Source organism: Lissotriton vulgaris, chromosome 5, assembly GCF_964263255.1.
Source record: "Lissotriton vulgaris chromosome 5, aLisVul1.2, whole genome shotgun sequence".
In the NCBI taxonomy this organism is placed as follows: domain Eukaryota; kingdom Metazoa; phylum Chordata; class Amphibia; order Caudata; family Salamandridae; genus Lissotriton; species Lissotriton vulgaris.
In genome coordinates, this window is record NC_141693.1 from 1980755538 (window position 1) to 1980779103 (window position 23566).

A 23566-nucleotide genomic window follows, 5' to 3' on the forward strand; every position below is an offset into this window, starting at 1 on the left:
CCAGAGGGTGCAACAGTAGGGAAAGCGTTGGATAGCGCAGGGGTAAAAATTACTATTCCCACTCCAGAGAGTGCAACAGTAGGGAAAGTGTTGGATAGCGTAGGGGTTAAAATTACTATTCCCACTCCAGAGGGTGCAACAGTAGAGAAAGCGTTGGATAGCGTAGGGGTAAAAATTACTATTCCCACTCCAGAGGGTGCAACAGTAGGGAAAGCGTTGGATAGCGTAGGGGTAACATTTACTATTCCCACTCCAGAGAGTGCAACAGTAGGGAAAGCGTTGGATAGCTTAGGGGTTTAAATTACTATTCCCACTCCAGAGGGTGCAACCGTAGGGAAAGCGTTGGATAGCGTAAGGGTAAAAATTACTATTCCCACTCCAGAGGGTGCAACAGTAGTGAAAGCGTTGGATAGTGTAGGGGTAAAAATTACTATTCCCACTCCAGAGGGTGCAACAGTAGGGAAAGCGTTGGATTGCGTAGGGTTTCAATTACTTCCCACACTACTCCCCCGTAACACACAACACACTAAACATAAAAAAAACACAATTAATAAAAGTTTCAATGAATAAATTAATAACAATAAATATTATTAAATCGATGTAAGTACAAATGAACTAATTAACACTTATTAATTACCAATTAATTAACAATAAATACCAATAAATAAATACAATCACTTTAATTAATTACATGTAATTATATAACACCCTATTCCCCTATAAACACACAACCCACTACACATAAATAAATCACATCATTTAATCACTTAATAATTATTAATTACCAATTAATTATTAATTAACAATAACAAATAATTATAAATTAAAAATAGTAACACTTTTACTCTAATTAATGTAATTTTATACTTAATATTATTTAATTACAAATTAATTATTAATTAACAATAACACTAAATTAAATATATTAGCACAATAAATCTAATTAATTTAATTAACTAATTCATATTAAATAATTACCAATTAATTATTAATTAACAATAACAATAAATTAAATATCTTAGCACATTAAATCTAATTAATATAATTAGCGAATTAATATTAATTAATTACCAATTAACAATAACACTAAATTAAATATATTAGCACATTAAATCTAATTAATGTAATTAACTAATTAGTCTTAATTAATTACCAATTAATTATTAATTAAATATATTTACAAATATATATTAATTAATTAATTCTTATTAAATTACTTCCCACCCTATTCCCCTATAAACCCACAACCCGCTCTAATACTAAAACGCAAAATGTAAACAAAATTACTAATTTTCAAACATACATTTCTAAACATATTTAGCAAACATATAAACAACATAATAAAATACATAACACTAAACAACAAAATTGCGATATTACTAACATACAAACGTTAATATCGATATTCTGTCTATCGATATTATGTCTCATAGATATACTATACCATCGATATTAAAACATCAATATTATTGTATATCGATATTTTAATTTCGATATTTTGTCTGATTACCGTGACAAGTGTAATGCAGGGAGAGAATATAGGTGAAGGGTAAAAAGTTTACTGAGGCCTATATCATAGTACCTATATGGAATATACCAGATGATTGAATCAACTCAGGAGATAAAGATCAAAGCTGCACACAGTGGCAAGTAGTGGATACACATGTGAAAGAGAGCAGATATTGCTTCCCCCAGATACCAAGGTAGTGATTACTATATGGCGTCGGACCGTCTGTAGGATGGGGTGGTGGCGAGAGTTGCACATGAGACGTTACTGTGGCACAGCATCTATCTTCGACAGGTGGCACAGTCGGGAGGGTTTCACATCAGTATTACCAAGCTGGGAGATATTATGTATGGGACAATGCTTAAATCATTTCAGGAAATGCACACTGATTATCAGCTGCATCATAGCCGGTTCTATAAATACCTACAGTTGCTTCATGATATATCTCCCTACTTAAGGGACCTCCATGAATTGGGGGCATTTAATCCCCTAAAAGGTAAACTATTGATTGTGGATCTTGAAACCCATGAGATTAGCAAGATTTATCAAACCATGGCCATGAAAAGTTCAACTACCCTACCGGCCCTGCAGTTGACATGGAGTGTAGATATTGATAATATTGAGGATGACTGGACTGAGGCCTTGGGGTCTCCATGGGGTGCAGTAGTGTCTTCTCTACTCAGTTGAAATATCAGCACAAAGTGTACAACACTAGGAGCCGCCTGTGGCGTATGGGCCTCGTTGACTCTCTTGTGTGTCTTCACTATGGGACGGAGGAGGGTACCTTCCTCCACGCTGTCTGGAGCTGCATATCACTGACACGCTTTTGGAAGGGAGTGACGTTTATTCTTGGGGAGGTTCTCGCCCGGGATATTCAGCTGGACCCCAAAATACTCCTAAACTGCACAGATATCATTGGCGGAAACTGCTATAATTGTCATCGGCTGTTCCTAGGCCTCACATTGGCAAAGAGAGATATTGCTAGACTATGGAAAGCGACCACTCCACCTATGATAGGGGCATGGATGCGAGAGATGGACCACTGTATGGAGCTGGAGGTGGCAGTGTTCCAGGCTCGGGGTTGTCCACAAAAACATCAGAAAATATGGTTACGTTGGGCAGATTATAGGTGTTCGGTTTTGAACACTGTTCATTATAAAACACCATCTGGATGCTGAAATAAGACAATTCGGTCAAGAGTCTCATGATACTGAAATGGAGATTTGTGCTAACTCTATATAGGAGCATTATTATTTACGCGTGGTGGGTGGGTGGGCAGTCCGGTGGACAACGTGCATGTCCTTGTGTTTATATTTTTCTGGGATTTTCCATAGAAATGTCTTATATATTTATGATGACCATACTGATCCCGCTGATCTGAAGTTTGTTGCAGAAGATATCAGACCAGTGGTGCTAGGTGTTGCGATAAGCAGGATGGTTTAACAGCTATCATGACCCAACATGAGGTGTTGCAGTTGGCATTTAGTGGTACTCAGTAGAACTCAAATATCCTTGCAGAAGAATGGTTCAATATTTGTCAGGTATTCAAGAACTGCTCGTTGATTCCTTGGGTTGTGAGGTGGGAAGTAGTCAAAATCAAACAAACTGGCAACACTGACTATTTGAGAAGTCAATTGGTAATGGAGGAAAAGTGGCAGGGAGGGTCTGAAATATGAGAGAGGAGAACGTTCAGTGTCTCAGGTTAAATAGTTCTTAGACCTGATTCTTAGGATTGGGTTAAACCTTGTCATGCATATTGATTTACGTCTTAAATCCTGCCTAATGTGCAGGGCTGGGTGTTTGAGCACCCACCAGCCGTAGACAGTGTTTATTGGATTTGAGGTCACGATTAGAACCACTGGTTTGAAGTCACTGATGAATACTGAATCCCTGATCAGGGTTCTGGGCAGATTTTATGGGTGGATAAGTGAGGGAACTATTGGTTCTGATAACGTATTTGCAGTAGATGAAATTGAGTATTAATTTCCAAGATGGATAGAGAAATGTCTCATCGGATAGAGCAAGCTTCAAATCTATTCATTGAAATATCTTTTATGGGCCAATACGTGCTCAGTTAATGCCACACCCCTGATTTTCCATCCGTCACTTAGCAGTTTTCAAGGGGACCTCATGTTGCCGTTCATGATTCGAAGTGTTGCTGGAGTGGTGCAAGGCTTTCCTTTATCTTGGCTCCTGGGAGACCTCTGTACCAAAGATGGCCACCCGTGAGTCTTCCACGAGTCAGCAAAAAGCTCTCTTCTTTGTCCATGTCCTAACCCCCTCTTTAGGTAATCTGCTGGCTCATTGTCCCCATTCCACTAGGGATCAGCCTCGTGACATATGGGGCAGCAGAGAGCGTGCGATCAGTCCAGGGAACAGGGTACTGGAGGCCAGAAAGGGTCCACCATCCGTAGACCACTGTGGGACCAGCCCATGTGCTAGCAGGCGGCAGCATGCTGCATTTGAAGGTGATAAGGTAGCAGTGCTGCCACTGAGAGGGTCAGGCTCCAATAGGGTCAGGCCCCAGGACTTCCAGCGGAAGGACCTCTGGTGACCGCTGCTCAGGTGAGCGCCCGATGTGACTGTACAATAGATACATGTCTAACTAATTGTGAAGGAGCTCCACCCTTGCCATGTCTCCTGTGGTTCTTTTGTTTAAGCACTATCTTGTTCAAATTGCCAATCAAAGGGTGAAAATTCAGACTGAAGCCTTCCTACACCCACCAATTACTGGGTAGGCTTGAGCACAAATGGTATTATGCGGACAAAATCTTGTAAAATAAACAAATTCCACATTATGTTAATTTTGCAAAAGTTGTGCATTATAGCGGGTACTCAATTGTGTGTAATATTCACCTGTCTGAGGCTGGTTTGAACAGAATATGTCTTGTAGGAACAGTAAAATCAGAGACAAAATAATTTTTCTCCAACCAGTAAGAATCTTCCATGACTTTAGTACTCGAGTGATTTCCTTGCATTTAAGTTTCACCTGAGATGCTGGCCACGTATATTTCATGCAAGATGCTTAACTCTCCATAATTGTCATGAACATTGCAAGAAGTTTGGGAATTGTTTTTACAATTTCATCCACCCTTATTAGGGGCCTGACATTGCAGAAAGACTCGAGTAAGGTCTTCATTTCAGGTAGTTTCCTTTGAAGTTTCTCCCACTTCCTTGACTAGATCCACTTAGGGTAAATAATCAGGGGTGGCTGGTCTGCTGGGCCATGTTGGAACCCCTAAAGAGATACCCTCCGAATGTGGAAATTTAGCTTGAGGAGTCGCCAAAACAATCTCTTCCCCTTGCTGGGAGTCTTCAGGTAGCATTCGAGGTATATTGCATATCTTTTTCTGCATGGGGACTAACGCTGTTTTACACGAGAGCCTCAAAGTCTGTTTCTCTCAGTCTGCATTCAAGGTTATCTGTCTTTGTGTTGCTCTGTCTGTATGTGGGCCTATGTCTGTGATTTATAGCAATGTGTGTCTCCATCTGCCTGCATCATACATATGTTAAACGTATTGCCTTTTCAATGCTTGTTTGCCGTTGCTTGTTTTCCTTAATGCGACAATTCCATTAGCCTGACTTGGGCTATTTTCGTTTCTGATGTTTTTTGCAGATTTTACCCCACCCCCTCGGGTTCTGCCTAAATGTTTGATGCTAAAGTAAAACTCTCCACTAAAAGAGGTGTTTTTCATTTCAATGTCTTTTGGCGATGTAAATACATCACCATCTCTTGAGGCTTAAATATTGCAGGGAAGTGTGATTCATGTGTTTCTGCAGCTACAGCATCTTCTTGTAATTATAAACTTGATGCATAACTCACTCCCTGCTGCATATATGCAGATTTCAACAAAATAAAGTCTCTACAGCTGAAGTTACTAATAGCAGTGTGTGGGGGTGCTATGAATCTCTGTCACGGAGGGGAACATAACTCTCCCCTTTCACTTGTTGGTCGCTGTATTAAAGGGGGCGTCCGGTGAATGATGACACAATAGGTCTAAAAAATGCCACATTTAGGGTTCTGCAGAGGTGATAATTATGCCCAAATGACACCAGTGAAATCATTTTAAGCAGGGTTTTTTAAATGCACATTGTCTTGTTTTTCCGAAACTTGTGTATTTTCTATATCACTGAAATACATTCTGTATAAAAGTCTGTTAAAATGTCAACATAGTAGATAACGTCAATCAATGTTGTACATAATTTGCCTGCAATTGCAAAATGCTCTGATTAATTTTCCTTTAATTGCCAAATATTTCCTTTTCTTGCCATATAATTATGTCCCCATTGTCAAGCAATTTGATCGTCTGTTGCTAAATAATTCCATTAGCCCTGAGTATAAGTAATTTAACTTTGACGGTAGTGACTGTTCATATACCTAAGGTAAAAGACAGAAAATGAACACATAAAGTCTGAGGGGCATATTTATGAGTGGGGTTGCGCCGCATTTGCACCACGCAACGTGGTGCATGCGCAACACAAGCCCAAAATTCGATTTATGCAGCCGTGGAAGGCCATCTTGCGTGGCCTTGAGTGGCTTCATAGATCCAGCGTAACGCAACGCAGCACAAATCGCTATGTTGCATTACTCTGTGCCAGGGAGTATTTCCTTGGGTGTTGTGTGGGTGTTCTCATGCAACATCCATGGATTTTGACGCATTCCTAGATACCAAAACTGGTAGATCTGGGAATGCACAAAGATGATACGCCTTCACTGGTAACGGGTAAGAAGAAGAAATATCTTTATTTCTCCTCATTACGTCCTCTATGTGGGCTGCATTCAACAATCCTTCATACAATGCAGGCACACATTGCACCATAGTGTAAGGGTGCCTGCCTTGTTCATTACCACCCCCTTTTCTGAATCGTTTTTGGCCACTATAGGTGTGGCAGGGTATACTCAAACATGAGTTCCTTTCTCACTGCACCATCAGGATTCAAGCAAGCCGGGCCGAAGACGGCTGAAATGCCAGAAACCGGTCCCCGGTAGCTTGTCTCCTTTCTGGTGAAGAATTGGCTTGGTAGTTTAGTCTTCCCTGTTCCCATGATGCACTGGGCCAGTGACAGACTGATTTGCATATAGCCAGGTTCTGAGCTGGGATGGTGAAGTGAGATAAATAACGGTGATGGATCAAGCCCTGATCTTTGGACTGGGTAAGAGTGGTCTGCTTAATTCAGACACTCTGTTCATCACCAACCCCTTTTCTGAATCGTTTTTGGCCACTATAGGTGTGGCAGGGTATACTCAGACATGAGTCCCTTTCTCACTGCACCATCAGGATTCAAGCAAGCCGGGCCGAAGACGGCTGAAATGCCAGAAACCGGTCCCCGGTAGCTTGTCTCCTTTCTGGTGAAGAATTGGCTTGGTAGTTTAGTCTGCCCTGTTCCCATGATGCACTGGGCCAGGGACAGACTGATTTGCATATAGCCAGGTTCTGAGCTGGGATGGTGCAGTGAGATAAATAACGGTGATGGATCAAGCCCTGATCTTTGGACTGGGTAAGAGTGGTCTGCTTAATTCAGACACTCTGTTCATCACCACCCCCTTTTCTGAATCGCCTTGTCACTAGGCAGCTGAAACGGCACCAGTGCATGGATAAATGCATAAATGTGCTGTATTCATTTAAATAAAGCACATTCCTTTCCCATCCCTGTCGTGCAGCGCGGTGACATGGTGCCCTGCCTGACCTTGCCATAAATATGGCCCAAAGTTCACAAAGATGTAAATATTAATACCTGAAGTAGCATCCTAAAATCCAAGAGATTATATTGCAGAAAAGGTGGAAATCATGGTCACAATTATATTTGGTGGCATCGCAGTGTATTGAAGTGCTATCTACCAACCTCGGCCTGCCCAAATAGTTTGAGACAAGCTTCCTGTAAACTCAGAGCAGGGCTGCAAGAACAATAGAAAATTGATAAACAGAGTCCTACTGGAGAAAGATTATCCAAAACCAACAGGCAATAACTTATTATTTAACAGTTATAACCAAAATCAGCAGGCTACTACATATTTATTTAACAGTTATAACCAAAAGCAGAAGGCAACGACATATTTGTTTAACAGTTATAACCAAAATCAGAAGGCAATAACATATTTATTTAACAGTTATAACCAAAATCAGCAGGCTACTACATATTTGTTTAACAGTTATAACCAAAATCAGAAGGCAATGACATATTTATTTAACAGTTATAACCAAAATCAGCAGGCTACTACATATTTATTTAACAGTTATAACCAAAATCAGAAGGCAATGACATATTTATTTAACAGTTATAACCAAAATCAGAAGGCAATGACATATTTGTTCAACAGTTCACATAGCACCATTATGCTGAGCCATAAGCAGTACTCCACTAGACAATGTAAAAGTAGGCAAGTACAGTTGTTACCAGTACCTTTGGAGGGTAATGTGTAGGCACTATGGCTATGCAATTGGATTTAAGCAGTAGCTTATGCTCTGGTTAAGTATGGTAAACTACAGTGTCCCCTGTATTTCTTCCTTGTCCATGTCCCGAAGGGGCTACTGGCGATGTGGTGCAGCTCTGTTTGTAACAGGCTGGCAGGTACAGTTTTTTTTCTTCAGCTGCTGAAGTACAGATATTGAAGTGCCCTTTGGCTCTCTGGAACAATGTCCATTCTTTTGCTTTGACAGGGCTCAGCTGTTGTATCTTTTAAGATGGAATGTGCAATTTTCTGTGTTGGGTGGAATGTCACTGAGAGGGTGGCGGCTGCTGCCTGCCTAGGGACTCAGTCTTATTGTCTGTTTCATGGCTGAATTTCAACATACATCATGTGCAGCATTCTCTGATGAGTGGCAATGAACATCAACGGCCCGAGAGCCAGGTTTTCCTCATGCCACGTGAAGATCACATGAAGCATCCATGATGTGTGCATGTCCTTTAGATGTATTTCAGTTCCTGAGATGGTCCCCACTGAGGATCAACGGATTTAAGTGGAGTCTGGTTTGAAAGACCTGCGCATTGGGGTGGAAGGTTGTTGTGGTTGCTGTCATCTCCAGGTAGATGGCCATGTGACATCAGCAACATTCAGATGGAATGTGGCATGCATCAACATGTTACGTCATCTCCAGGCAAATGACAGTCTATACAGTCATTCATCCGCATCGACGATGTTCTGCCCATAAGTGGTGTGCATCTACATGTCTAAGGTGCCATCTCTTATCGGCATCAATCTCCGGTGCTGATGTAGATGTGCCAATCAGCAGGTCCAGATACATCTTTGTGGAAGGGGGTTCCTATGATTCCTCAATGTAGCAGATTTTCTGGTTATCTGATGAAATAAATACAACAGTTGCCATCAGGACCAAGCTGCAACAATACCAGTAGTTCTCCATGACATTCAATGTCGCAGCAATATTGTCTTCATACATGTCAGGCAGATGTTTGAGAATATTGTCATAATTTCTATAGCTGGTAATGTGAATGGAATGGATAGTAACTCTATGGATACCAACTCTGTCTGCAACCACATAGTGTCGTTGAATGAAGACGAAAGACAATGGTGGCCGTTTAATTGCTTTGGTTTGTTAATTTGCTGTCCTGTTCAGTTCCAGATGAAGTTGTTCATCTTTCTTTGTTTTCTTTTTTGTAAATGATTGACATCCTCATCCATCCACCTATTTTCCTTCAAACACCTGGAGCGCCAGTGATGAAAGGGGAAGCCTGCAAAGCGCTCTTTGAGGCGAGTCTACCTTCTAATGCAGGAACTGGCTTTGCTTAGGCTTAACCTCGGTGTAGAGGGAAGGAAGATGCTGAAACAGTTACATGGTAGAGGATGTGGCCTAATGGCTAGAGTGGGCAACCTCGAAGCTGGGGAACTGGGTTTGAGTCTTGGCGAGGCTGCTTAACACCCTATGATTCTGGGCAAATCACCTAATCTCCCCGTACCTAACAAAAGGAATGTGTCTGTCTGCTACGCAACTGGTGCTGATGTAAAGTGCTCCGATTCTTTCGACTCGAGTTCACGCTATATAAGCTCAACAAAAAAAAATATGGACCACGAAGGGAGGAGGGAAGAGTAAAATTATATGAATTTGAAGATTGTTAGTGACAATGAGTTTGAAGCAGCCATGCAGGCATTGGAGTACAGCAAGTCAAAAGTATTTATTGTGACTGAGAGACAATATTTTCTCCTTGGAACAGTTGCCAGCATTAAGAATAGTGGTGGCCTCATGAATTCAATGAGCTCTACAAGGAAATCATTAACGACCAATTTATCAATTAGAAATTCAGGAGAAATCAAGGATTGTGAATGAACCAACAGTCTTTGTACTTTCCACTCTCTGTACTGAAATGAACCTTGATATGTCTTCTGAACTGGAATGTATGTAAAGTTCATATGATAACTGCGAGCAACACTCTGGGGTAGATTTACTAAAAGCTCATGCAACGCAGTGCAGCAGGTAAAGTTGCTGCAGTGCGGGACAGCGCCATATCTAAGGTATAGCGTTGGCCAGTAGCGGCCCGTGGAGGCAGTGCGGTGGGGTGTTGAGGCAGGGCAGGGGAGGGGCAGGGTGGGGGGGGGGGTAAACTCCGGCTCACGGCCGACTGGAGTAATATAAGGAAATAATTAAATAAAACGAATTTCATTGCGCGCGCTGAAACGCATTTGTTTACTCCACCCACCCTGCCCCTCCTCCTCCCCGCCTGACAGCCCCGTGGCACTCCCTTCATGGGCCGCTACTGGTGTTGGCCTCCGACCTTCTCTCTCCCTAGTGCTGGCACACAAACCTACTGATTAGAGCCATGCACACACCTTTGCACCATAGTAGTATAGATGTTGTACTGGAAGAGAATCCCCTTTGAATGCAAAATACTATGCTTAGGAAAACTTTAAAACTTTTACCACCTTGGATGTGTTTTGTATATTGCAGAACACATGCAGCTTTGGAAAAGTTGGAGAAATTAAAACATTTCTTAATTTTAACGCTGACCTCAAAGAGGCTTTATTTTTTGGTGCAATGCCCTATTTACTGTTGTTAGTAGACAGGGCTTTGTCTCAAAAACCATGAGTGGTTGCATGGGCAGGACCATGTACCACCACGGAAAAGCCCACTGGGTGCAAAGTAATGCAAAGCAACACAAACATGGCTTTAAGTTATTTTTTCAGTGGTACACAGGTTTTGCACTGGAAAGTAAATCCCAAATTAACATTTACACCAGTTTGTATCACTTTTATGACACGAACCCAGCGCAAAATGTTAGTAAATCTACCCCTCTCATTTATTACAGAATGTTTGCCAGTGGGAAGTACTTTCTATGTTATGCAATAACTTTTTGTGGTTCTGCATACATTCAATTTAACCGATTGATAACTGTAATATGGAAAGTATTTACTAAATTCATATTATGAAACTATATCCATTGTAATCATATTACTTGCAACAATATCTTCATATCATACTTGTCTCACAGCAACAATCACATACCAATGTGATTCCACTAAGGCGCCTTATGTCATGTGAGAATAATGTATTGCAAACTAGTTTTTGTAATCCTAATAGATTACTTCTTGTGAAAATGAACAAATATTATACATTTGTAATCCCAACAAATAACTCCTGGTGGAAAGATAACGTGTAAAATGAAGTACATTAAGCCTAATGAATGAGTTCTATGGAAAATGACAAACATGCAAGTCTAAATAGTTTCAACTGTAGTGCAAGAATGCTTCCCTGATCTCAAAGATGTCTTTTGTTGTCCTAATTCAGACCACATTACAAGGATTCAAGCCTCCAACAAAAGTCCTGACTGCACCAACTTTGTATCATAATTGCCCAGCAGGGATGCCATGCACCACAAGGAACTTAACCTCAAGGCATTCAAGATGGCCACCACCATTGTAAAATGTTGTGAGAGTCATGTGCCTCCAAAGGACATGTAATCCTTCTTGCATTACCTCAGATTGCTAACATAGTGAGTCCCTTTGCAATGTGGGCCTTCTGTCCAGATGGTGCCTACACTGCACATTCATCCATCCTCTTCTGCTTCTGAATACAAGCAACTTTAGGAGTTCCGAAGTAGTTCAACATGCAGAGCTGGCATCAAGCACTGCATCCTGACAAACATTCCAAATATGATTTGATAGGCTATTTTTTAAGGTTGAACAAGAGTGGCAGTGTGACCAGCATGCAACACAAGCATTGGCACAGCCAATAGATCTCGCCTTTGGGACCTTATAAGTGTTTAACCAGGCAACAGTTAATGTTGTTGCACCAAGGATATTCTGCTGCATAACTAAATACTTATAAGGTCCCAAAATCAAGACCTATTGGCTATCCCAATGTTGTAAAAACATTTTTTATAGTGATTGGGACAGAGGAACTGCGGCAGAGATGTGTTTTTTTTGTGTGCAGATTTATACAGCGCGATCAAGACCCGAAGGAATTGGAGCGCTTTACATGAGCACCAGTTATGTTACTCAAGGACACTTTTGGTAGGCGCTGAGAGATTAGGCAATTTGCCCAGAATCACAGGATGCTGAGCCGAGCCTCGACCCTGGTTCCCCAACTTCAAAGTCAGCAGCTCGAACCCTAAGGCTACATCCTCTCCCCAAGGCTACAACCTCTCCTCTGTTGAGCAATGTAGTTTTAGAAACAGTAACATTTACAGTTGATGAAAAGGAGCTCTCCGCACAAGTAGTGCGTTCTGGCGGCAGGAGCTAGTCCTGCTGGCAAGAATGGCACATGTCGGAGGGTGTAACTGGCCGGACTGCCTGTAGTTGGAGCTGGGTGAGGCATTGATAGCTTGAGCCTGGCCCGAGGGGATGCCTGGCTCCCCATGGACCCTGAGCCAAGATGGGCCGAGCTGAGCTGTGGCATTCACAGTATCATGTGCCGCGCAGTGGTATGGTGGAGGAGGGTCTGCCCGGCAAAGGAGTGCGTCACTCTTGAAAGGCGCGACCCCGGAGTGCGTTAGTCTTGAAAGGCGCGAGTCTATGGTGCTGTGTTCATGTTCGTAAGGTGTTCAGAATAAACTATGAGGGGCAGCACACCTAGAAAATAGAGCATCCAAGTGATGTGCATACTGGTTTTGGGAATCAGGGGAGTAAAGGGAAAGAGAGAATCACGTGATCTTTCATGCACTCCCCAATGCCTGACCAGAGTGGCTGATTCAGTCTTCCTTGCTTCCTTCATTGGTCCAAGGCTGAACAACATGGAAGAAACTAGATAACCCCTTTAAGGCAACATGTTATGTATTCTGTACTAGCAAAACGAATAAATATGCAAATCAGAAACTGTTGCAAACTGGATAATGTGTTGCCTATCAGACTGATATCTAGGTATTAATCTTTAAATAAAAATCAAATAAAAAGTAATCCACGCAAAGCGTGTTTATGATGTCTAGTAATACATCCTACGTGCTCTCCCTTTTGATGTGACATGCTGTCAAAAGATCTGAACAAAACAAAGTCACATTTTAAATACACAAATAGTCAATTTTGCTCAGTGGTTGAAAAAAATCTGTATCTTATAAATAAGAACATTACTGTCGTCCGCGTTAAGGTTGATGTTGCCTGTGAAACAGGATTCTGGTGGCCAATATCCCTTTGATGAAAAAATAGTGATCATATTAGCATCTCTGTTGGATGAAATCAGAGCTGTAATGTATGCACAGTGCTCTTTGTGTTTTCAGTTTGATGCACTGAATGCAAATATTGTGGATTCGACTATCAGAAAGGCACCAATGTCTACCACATCATTCAGCATCAAGTAGATGTATCCATAGCACTTTGTATCCGTTACAAGCTAAGATAAAACAAGGGAGAGCGAGGGTGAGACAGGCAGTGGAGGAGCGAGCGTGCGTGGCCATGCTACTTGAAAACAGATGGCCCCTGCACACCGCTGCTCGCTCCCGCAAGGGGGATGCCAGCACAAGCACCAGCGCTTGAAAAGAGCTGACCAATTTCTGAAGGTCACTCCTAGAGTAGCGCATGCGTGCTGCCTAGGCGAGACCTAAAAACAAGGGAGGATGTAGTGATGATGATACTTTTTAAGAAACATCTGAAAACTTCAATCTTTGCAGCTCATGACTCCTTATGCAATTTTCTGATATAGGAACCCTTGCTTATGTGCTTGTTTACTCTGTCCACTATGAACCTTCTGCTTTTCCGCTCAGCGCAGGAGGCTCCATTTGGAGTGACATTCAAGCTTTACAAATACAACATTCATTCATGAGGATAGGGTATCCGTGGTGTGCAAAGATAAGAATGGAAGAGTTGCATTGATAGAAACAGTGATGTATTGCCTCCGAGGTTGCACGGAAATTATTGACGTAAACTTTGAGATGTTGGTGAGTTCCTGTTCATCGTATACCGGGAATGATAAAATGTCTTTTGATAAGTTGGGCTGAATACATTTGGATTTCCACAAAGTCAACCCTGAAAGATATTATAAGGTTAATTTACCAAAAACTGGGGGCCTTATTTACAAGAAAATAATGCAGCGCTGTGCCGCAAACCATTTGGCTTTGCTGCGCTGTGTTACTTTCAAAGCAAAGGGATGAGCGTATCTACAACAGCATGACTTATCCCTGTGCTCTCCCCTGCGCTGGCGCACAATTGGATGCCATGCACCAACCCAGGCACCTTTGCACCATGATGCAACAGTGCCTGCATTGCGGGGATGATTGTTTTTGTGCAGGAAGGGCCACTGACTTGCACAAAAACAATCGCAAGAGGTGTTGTCCTCTTTCTATGTGTGCTGCAGAATTCCGCACGTATACAAAAAAAAAAAAACAAGGAGAAATAAATAATTCTCCTTATTGCACCCCCCTTACACCTACCGTGGGGAGGTGTAGGGTTCTGACGTATTTCCAGGTTTATGAAAAATTGTAAATCTGGGAATGTGGAAGAATCCATGAGTGTTGCATGTGAACACCCATAGCAACGCCCATTGAACTCCCCTTACACGCAACGTTTTGCGTGAAAAAGGGCTGCGTTTACAAGGACACAAAATGCAACGCAGGATGGCTTTACGTGGCTTGTAAATATGGCCCTGGATATTTTAAAACTGAACTGAGTTTCAAGGGACAAAAGGTAATTGAAAAGGTTATGTGGTGAGCAAATGCAAAAGATATTTAGGATGGGTGAAACAGAGGAAATTGATGATTGTATTGAAACTGAACCATTCTGATCAAGCGCCATTGACAAATGGGGAGGATATTATATTATAGTTGAAGGAGTTTCTAGATGATTTATCAAAGGAGCTTGTCACACTGTAGAGCAGCAAGAGTGTGTCAAAAGATCACTAGATGAGTGGCATTCCTTTCTATGAGGAAATTGTTGCAAAAGGTGTTACAAAGACTGAGAGCAAAATAGCTGAGCTATTAGAATGATCATATTGGTTAAGCCTAGTGGTTCAGGCTAAAACACCTAAAGGTAGTATATTGTATTGTAATTGTATTGTAATTGCATTTATATAGCATTTACTACCCCTGATGAGGCATCTAAGTGCTTTTCGTTGAGTAGCACGCTACTCTAGAACTCAAAAAGGATTAGTGGTGAATTAGTATAGGAAATATTAAATTAATTTAAGCAGTGGAGAAATTAATTTGAGCAGTGGCCATGATAGTCTGTTAGTTTGATTAAAAAGAATAGTGGAAAGAAAGAAGAGGGAAGGGTATAGAAAGTGTTTATTTGGAGATCATAGCAGTAGGTGGAGGTTTGGGATTAGTAAAGGAGAAATGGGGGAGAGAGTCTCTAGAAGTGGATTAGGTCAAAAGATGAGGTATTGGATGAGTCTAGGAGGGATAGATGAGGGAAGAGTTTAGAAAGGCTAGTTTAGGAGATCTGGGTAGTAAGAGGTTTGAGATGATGCAAGAAGGGGTAGAGGAAGGAGGCATCTATAATGGGTTATTGTGGGGATCATAGTAGTAGAATGGCGTTTGGGATGAGTCAGAATGGAGGTAGAGGATATATTGAGAGAGGTAGAGGTTGAGAAGTAGTGTAGTGCATTGGAGATGCTGAATTAGGAGTAAAGTAGTAGGGTGAGATATAGGGTAGCGCATTAGCAATGCTGGATTAGAAGTACAGACAAGTAATAAACATGTACACAATAACACTCTATAGCCGAAAACAGAGAAAAGTAATTAGAGGGAACATTGATGAGGATCAGTGTTTTGTCTACTGAAAAATTGACTATCAGTGCAGTCACGTACACATACTGATCTCTCGCATTTCTACAAGATGACCTCCGCACTTGGGAATGTAAATACTAGTCCTTTCACTGCTGTCCTATGGCCATTTTCATGTCTGTGTTGACATATATTGAGTTATTTTGAACAAACTGCTATGCGTGAGCAAGGCCAGGATGGCCGAAAAGCGTTGCATTTACTGATGTTGGAGTAACTAATAACTTGGATTCCAGTCCTGAGCACGTGTTTACTTCATACCCATTGGAATAGGGCCATCCTGGACTGGTAGGTACTCTTTACTGAGTTATGCAAATATTATTCAAGATTACACCAAGTGTTGTGTTCTTATCATACTAGTTTGTGGTATGGACAGGGACAACATGATAAAGTGTTAAGGATCTGACAATTGTATGCAAAACAGGTTGGAATAAAGAAATGCAAGTTCACAGTGAAAGAGTTGGAACATTTAAGGCCGGGGTCTCCAACCGGTCAATCGCGAGCTACCGGTAGCTCGCGGAGACCCAAGGAGTAGCTGGTGTAGCCCTTCATGGGCTATTTACTTTTCCAGCTGCACTTGCCCGCCCTCACCCAAACTAGCCGCTCGGATTGGAGCTTAGCTGAGGGTGGGGGCGGGTGAAGAGGATGACGCTCCTCTCCTGGAGCTGCAGACTCTTCTCGTGAGAGTCTGACTCCTGTGACGTCATTGAGGGGAGAACGGCACGAAAAACAAGGTAAACAGAGGGCAGAAGGGCACGAAAAACAAGTGGAAAATGAGTGAAACAGAGGGCAGAAGGGCACGAAAAACGAGGGAAACAGAGGGCAGAAGGGCACGAAAAACAAAGGGAAAACAAGTGAAACAGAGGGCAGAAGGGCACGAAAAGCAAGTAGAAAACGAGTGAAACAGAGGGCAGAAGGCAGAAGGCCACAAAAAATGAGGGAAACAGAGGGCAGAAGGGCACGAAAAACAAGTGGAAAACGAGGGCAGAAGGGCACGAAAAACGAGTGAAACAGAGGGCAGAAGGGCTCAAAAAACGAGGTAAACAGGGCACGAAAAACGAGGGAAACAGAGGGCATAAGGGCACGAAAAACAAGTGGACACAGAGGGCAGAAGGGCACGAAAAACAAGGGGAAAACGAGTGAAACAGGTCAGAAGGCCACAAAAACGAGGGAAACAGAGGGCAGAAGGGCACAAAAAACAAGGGTAAAACAAGTGAAACAGAGGGCAGAAGGGCACAAAACCATGGGGAAAACGGGTGGAACAGAGGGCAGAAAGGCACAAAAATGAGGGAAACAGAGGGCAGAAGGGCACAAAAAACAAGGGGAAACGAGTGAGAAGGCAGAAGTGTACAAAAACAAGGGGAAAACGAGTGAAACAGAGAGTAGAAGGCCATAAAAAACGAGTGAAACAGAGGGCAGAAGGGCACAAAAAACGAGTGAATCAGGGCAGAAGGGCACAAAAACGAGTGAAACAGGGCAGAAGGGCACAAAAAACAAGGGTAACTCGAGTGAAACAGAGAGCAGAAGGCCACAAAAAACAAGGGGAAAATGAGTGAAACAGAGGGCAGAAAGGCACAAAAAAACTAGTGAAACGGAGGGCAGAAATGCACAGTATGGGCTCTGATGAAATTAGGCTTAAAGTCAATGAAACTGGGTGTGGGGAGGTCTCTCGGAAAAATGCGCGAGTTGCTTCGGGTTCAGTAGCTCCGACGATTTTCACTGGCCAGAAGTAGCTCTGACTACACAAAAGGTTGGAGACCCCTGATTTAAGGCATACTGTTTGTAGTGGATGTATTATTAAACCAAAATGAAACTGGGCATAACTATCACACACAGTCCAATGAATAAAGAACAGATGTGTTCCTTTTTAGGGCTATCAAATTAGGTGAAGTTTATAGACCATTTTCCTGGCTAGAAAAGAAACATAAGGATGGTACTCATGAAGAACGTGAGGCATGAAGGGCCCTGTTAGAAAGCCTACCATGAAGTAAAAAATTGTTCATTGGAGGAAAGGCACCTTAAGCGTTATGATCCGAAAGTTACAACAATCATTCTAACTGTTGCAAACGAGTATGGATTTGGAGCAGTTCTGATGTAAGTGAAGGATGGTGTAGAAAGGGTAGACACATTTGCCTCACATATTTAAGGGTGCTGGTATTCAGTTAGATTTAGAAAAGGGGGTGGTGATGAACAGAGTGTCTGAGTTAAGCAGACCACTCTTACCCAGTCCAAAGATCAGGGCTTGATCCATCACCGTTATTTATCTCACTGCCCCATCCCAGCTCAGAACCTGGCTATATGCAAATCAGTCTGACACCTGGCCCAGTGCATCATGGGAACAGGGCAGACTAAACTACCAAGCCAATTCTTCACCAGAAAGGAGACAAGCTACCGGGGACCGGTTTCTGGCATTTCAGCCTTCTTCGGCCCGGCTTGCTTGAATCCTGATGGAGCAGTGAGAAAGGGACTCATGTCTGAGAATACCCTGCCACACCTATAGTGGCCAAAAACGATTTAGAAAAGGGGGTGGTGATGAACAGAGTGTCTGAGTTAAGCAGACCACTCTTACCCAGTCCAAAGATCAGGGCTTGATCCATCACCGTTATTTATCTCACTGCCCCATCCCAGCTCAGAACCTGGCTATATGCAAATCAGTCTGTCCCTGGCCCAGTGCATCATGGGAACAGGGCAGACTAAACTACCAAGCCAATTCTTCACCAGAAAGGAGACAAGCTACCGGGGACCGGTTTCTGGCATTTCAGCCTTCTTCGGCCCGGCTTGCTTGAATCCTGATGGAGCAGTGAGAAAGGGACTCATGTCTGAGTATAACCTGCCACACCTATAGTGGCCAAAAACGATTTAGAAAAGGGGGTGGTGATGAACAGAGTGTCTGAGTTAAGCAGACCACTCTTACCCAGTCCAAAGATCAGGGCTTGATCCATCACCGTTATTTATCTCACTGCCCCATCCCAGCTCAGAAACCCTCACCACCCCTTGTTGTAAATAGGTATTCAGTTAGAGAGAGGAGGAATTGGTATGCTGGTGTCATGTCAGACATATTACATCCTATTTTGGGAGGGTGACGTTTGTGGTTGGAGCAGATCATAGACCTTTTGTGGATATTTTCAGAATGAAGGGTGCAGATCAAGTATTTACAAGGTTAGCAAAATGGCAATATGATCTACAAGACTTCACATTTGTGCTGAAGTTTGCACCCGAATTCCAAATGTAAAGGAGGAGGAAGATCTTACCATGGTCCTCAGTTTGTGTGGGAAGTGTCTGAGGAGCATCCAAAGAAGTGCAGACTCAAGTATCATAAGACTGTGCTACGACACAAACAGGTTAGTTGAATGAATCAACCGTGCCTTGGGTGATTGCATAAAGCTGATCGCGTTTAACGACCTGGAATTAAAAGGTCAAATTCACTGCATGTAATAGAATTACAGAACTAAATCACGCCCTACCACTGGTTAATTGCCCTTTGATGGTACTACGAAGTATGGTTCCCTGCCCAAAACTTTGTCCATATTGGATGTGCATGGGTGTGGCAATGAGCGCGCATGAAATTGTGGAAATTAGAGCAAAAGAGAAAGAGGAGCACTCATGCAGGAGACATGTTTAATTATGGGCGGAAAATTCGTTCCGCTCACGGAATTTGCGAATTTTTGGCAATTTCGCGAATCGCACAAAATTGCCCAAAAATTCACAATTTGCGAGTTGGCGGATTTTTTTTTCTTGTTCCCGCTTCAAAAATACAATCTTACGCTTAGTCCGCGAGCTCCGCTCGCCACGGCATTTATCCTTTGAATATCCTGCTCTTTCCCGGGTCGCACAGGCTCGGGCAGTGCTCACACGGCGTCGGAAGGTGCGAGGATCAGCGGGCGGCAACTCCGGCGCTTGACCGTGACCGGCGACCCTTCCATTCACCCTTTTTCGCTAGATGCCGTGGCGGCGTCCGACTGCTGGCCGAGGGACCGGATGTTGGTGCCGGCCGCGGATGCCACTTGAGGTCGCGGCTTTGCGGGCCACGAAGCCCATATCTCTGAGCTGCGGGAGAGACACTGCGCCATCCCAGACGGACGTGGGGATTTGGCGCCGCCACAGACACGGACGCACACGCTGGAGATCTGATCCACCGCTTAGTAAGACTGTTCCTTTGTTCTCTGTGCTGCGTGTGGATCTACTGGACGGGCTGAGATCGCCATTTTGGAACGGGAGCAACGTTGCTGGCGCTGGCTGACCTGGGGCAGACCGGTGCATCGTTTTCAGACCTCGGAGGTATGAGGTCGGCGCTCCTGCGCACAGTTGGTGGGTCTGTCCCTGCTATTTAGACTCTGTGCCACATAACGCTAATGCTGCCCGCGCTTCTTATGGGGCATCCTGTGACTGAGTGAACTGTGTATTGGCAAAGTGTAATGGCGGATCGATCGTAGCAGCTGGAGGTGGCGCCAGCCCCCGCTCTGGTGAATTTCATACTAACTTTTTGGCTGGGCGGTTCGGTGGGGGCCACTGACACTGGCCGAGGTAGAAGATATCCTGAGAGCGAGTGAGTTTATATCGGCTAAGTACCATGGAACCTACGGCTCGCGACCTCATTGCTGCTCTGAGCTCCCTGCGCTTTACCTGGTTGGATGGGGCCGGGGGCCTTGCACGGCGCCTAGATGCTATTATCACCCAGCCGTTGGAAGAAGGCTCCGGCGATCCCGTGAGAAGTAGTGTCGTGGGCGGTTCTTTGCCGCCATTAGATGTGCCTGCTACGTGTCTACTTGTGGTGCCATGGAGGGCCCTGGATGATGTTGGTCACGGATCCCACTTAACCGGCCGCGTGAATGTGACATTGGGGCCTAGTGCTGCAAAAAGTGCGGATTCCCTTCATGGGCCTGTTTCACCACCCGGCCATCTTGTGTTGCCGCCTGCGGGTCGCAACCTGAGGGATTTGCTCGGAGCCCTGTTCCTGTGCCTACATGTCTTAAGGAGATCACTTTTCAGTCCCTTGCTTCTGGGACTTCTCACGGAATTGCTCTTGTTCTACCCGCCTGGCCGCCTTGTTCGTCCGGGGCGGTGCCCCATTGCAAACTTTCAGTGGCTACGTATTGACGGAAGGGTCAAGTTGGGACAGGGGTGAACTCTTCCTTTATGCATCGCAGGACTGATCCCCGGTCACTCATTATGATGTGGACGCTTTGCTGAACTATACTACGACGCCGCCATTGCTTGTCGACCTGCTGGTCTGTTGGTGATCGAGCCTGAGCTGTTTTGTGCGAATGGGGTGGGGCGGGAGTCTGCTTGTGTTGACTTTCCCCCGTCTTTTCCCTTATGTGGGTACTCTTGGGGCGACAGGCACGTTAGTAGGGGGGGGGGCCGTAGCCTCTTCGACGTGCAGGGTGGGGGGGTTGGGGCTTGATTTTCGTTTTCTCTTTTTTTGTTTCTATGGCCTTTTCTTCTTGTTTTTTCTCTTGTTTCCTTTCTTCTTCCTATGTATCTCGGGTCAGATGGGGGTTGGGTTTAGTCCTTTCCGGGACAGATTTTCGCGCTTTGCGTCTGTGTCACTATCGCAAGGTTATTGATTCACGACCACGATATTGATTTTAATGCATAGTTACTGAATGATTACACATCCTGCTTTTCCTTCCCTCTTATATTACTGTTTGAGGGCGCATTTTCTGCTGCGAATTTTCCCAAGTAATAAGTGCCTTTTTGCATGTCGTGGTATCCTTTCATTGTTGTCGTAGAATGATCCCTCTTATATCCTACTATACCGTATACAAGCTAGATTGTGACTCCTGATATGATAAATTGACTGGGCGGGCACTAACTGGGGTGATATGTACTTCGGTGCTTGTTTATCCTTATTGTGCTGATTTACGCCAGTATCTTGATAATGATGTTTAACTCGTGTATATCCTTTTACTTGGTCCGCCCTTTCAGCTACCCGATCTGACTTTAGGACGATGCGTCAAAATTACAAAATGAAACCCTCTCTATCCTTTGCCTGTGGCTCCTTGCCAGTCTATCGTAGTGTTGTTATTTTTGTCCTCTATTTACAATGCAAGGTACCTTGGAAGGCTATTTATTGTCATAGCGGCCGGCCCGCAGTGGTTGTAGGCACCATGTCTCTGATAAATAAAGGTTTAAAAAAAAAAAAAATACAATCTTGCGCGTGCGGCATTGACTTACCATGATTCTGCGTTCGCTGATGAGTTTTCCTCCCTGTTCGCTTGCACTGCGAGATTTTGGTAGCTGGCCGAGCGACGACGCGATCGCGAAAAAGTCATTGTGACCCGAAACAGGAAATTGCGAACGGGAACACGTCATTGCGACCCGAAACAGAAAAAAGGCATCGCAAGCAGGCTGGTTAAGTGGAAAAAACATGTTTGCAGCCACATGCGCAAGTTCTCATTCCCGAACTGGTAAAAAAATCTCGCGAACTCACAAAAAAAATAATTTGCAAGCTCGTGAAATTTGGTGAATCGCGATTACGAATTCGCGCGAATTCACGTATTGCGCAATCGCAAATTCCGCCCAGGCTTAGACATGTTGAGAAGACAGGTGAGGTCAAGAGGAAGTTAATGAAAAGGGCTGGATTCATATTAAATTGCGGGTGAAATCTAGGAAAGGAGAATCCTCATAATCTCCACCTAGGAAACTGATCACGATGTATGAAAATAGTGTGATGATAGAAGATGGGAGAGTGTTCAATGTGGGGCGTGTGCCCAAGTTTAAACTTTTGGAGTGTATGCAAATCTGATTTACAACAAGGGAAAGTAATTTAACTGAAAGAGAGAGGGTGGAAAATGATGGATGCAGAAGGTACAGGAAATACTCTAAGAATTATTATGTGTTATATTCATGTACCAATGTAAAGAAAACTGAGTACGTTACTTAGCATTCATACTTATTGTATTTTCTTGTTGTTGGTACAAACAGCATTACATCAAGCTGCAGTTCCACTAGTCATTACTAGATGTACCTCACGAGTCAAATGCAAAAGCATTGAAATTGTTACATCAAGCTGCAGTTCCACTAGTCCTTACTAGATGTACCTCACGAGTCAAATGCAAAAGCATTGAAATTGTTACATCAAGCTGCAGTTCCACTAGTCCTTACTAGATGTCTGTCACGAGTCAAATGCAAAAGCCTTGAAACCCTGAGCTGAGAGCTAATACTATAAATTCTACATAGAGCTAAACTGCAGCTTCACGAAAGGGGTTCAATGCTTTTGCATTTGACTCATGAGGGACAGCTAATAACGACTAGTGGAACTGCATCTTGAATCAATGCTTTTGCATTTGACTCGTGAGGGACATCTAGTAACTACGAGTTGAACTGCAGCTCATTGAAGAATTATTTTGATATTGGATACTATAATATTCACTGCCCACTGCTAATCTCATCCCATAATGCTTTGCAGGGCCTTTGGTTGGAATTGTATTTTTGGCCATAATAACTGTGCTTGGGGTGGTCGTAAGAGGATGGCACCACCACTGAATCGTTCAGCATGATATGCTCTTTGTTCAAGGCAACTGCTTGGTCCTCCCCCAGGTTAGGAGGGACCCAAAATTCATCACCTCTCTCATTGCCTAGTATTTTTCTTTTTCAAAGTTCACTTTTGTGAATTGGTTATATGCTTTTCAGCAGGTATAGTTGCTTTATCAAAGCATTTGTGGGTGCAGTTTAGTAGCTGACTCCATAGAGGGGATTCGCTGCAAACTCTGTGAGTTCATTGCCCATGGTTAGAAGGTTTTTTAGAGTGGCATTGCAGAGTCTTGAATGTGCCAGATGCTGCCTCTCTAAAGGCACCATGCCAGTTTCCTTGCACCAAAAGCTGATTTACAATACAGTCCTTGCAAAATGGAGGCGTTGCTGGAGTTGTGTTTCAAGCACAGCGCAATGATTTTGACA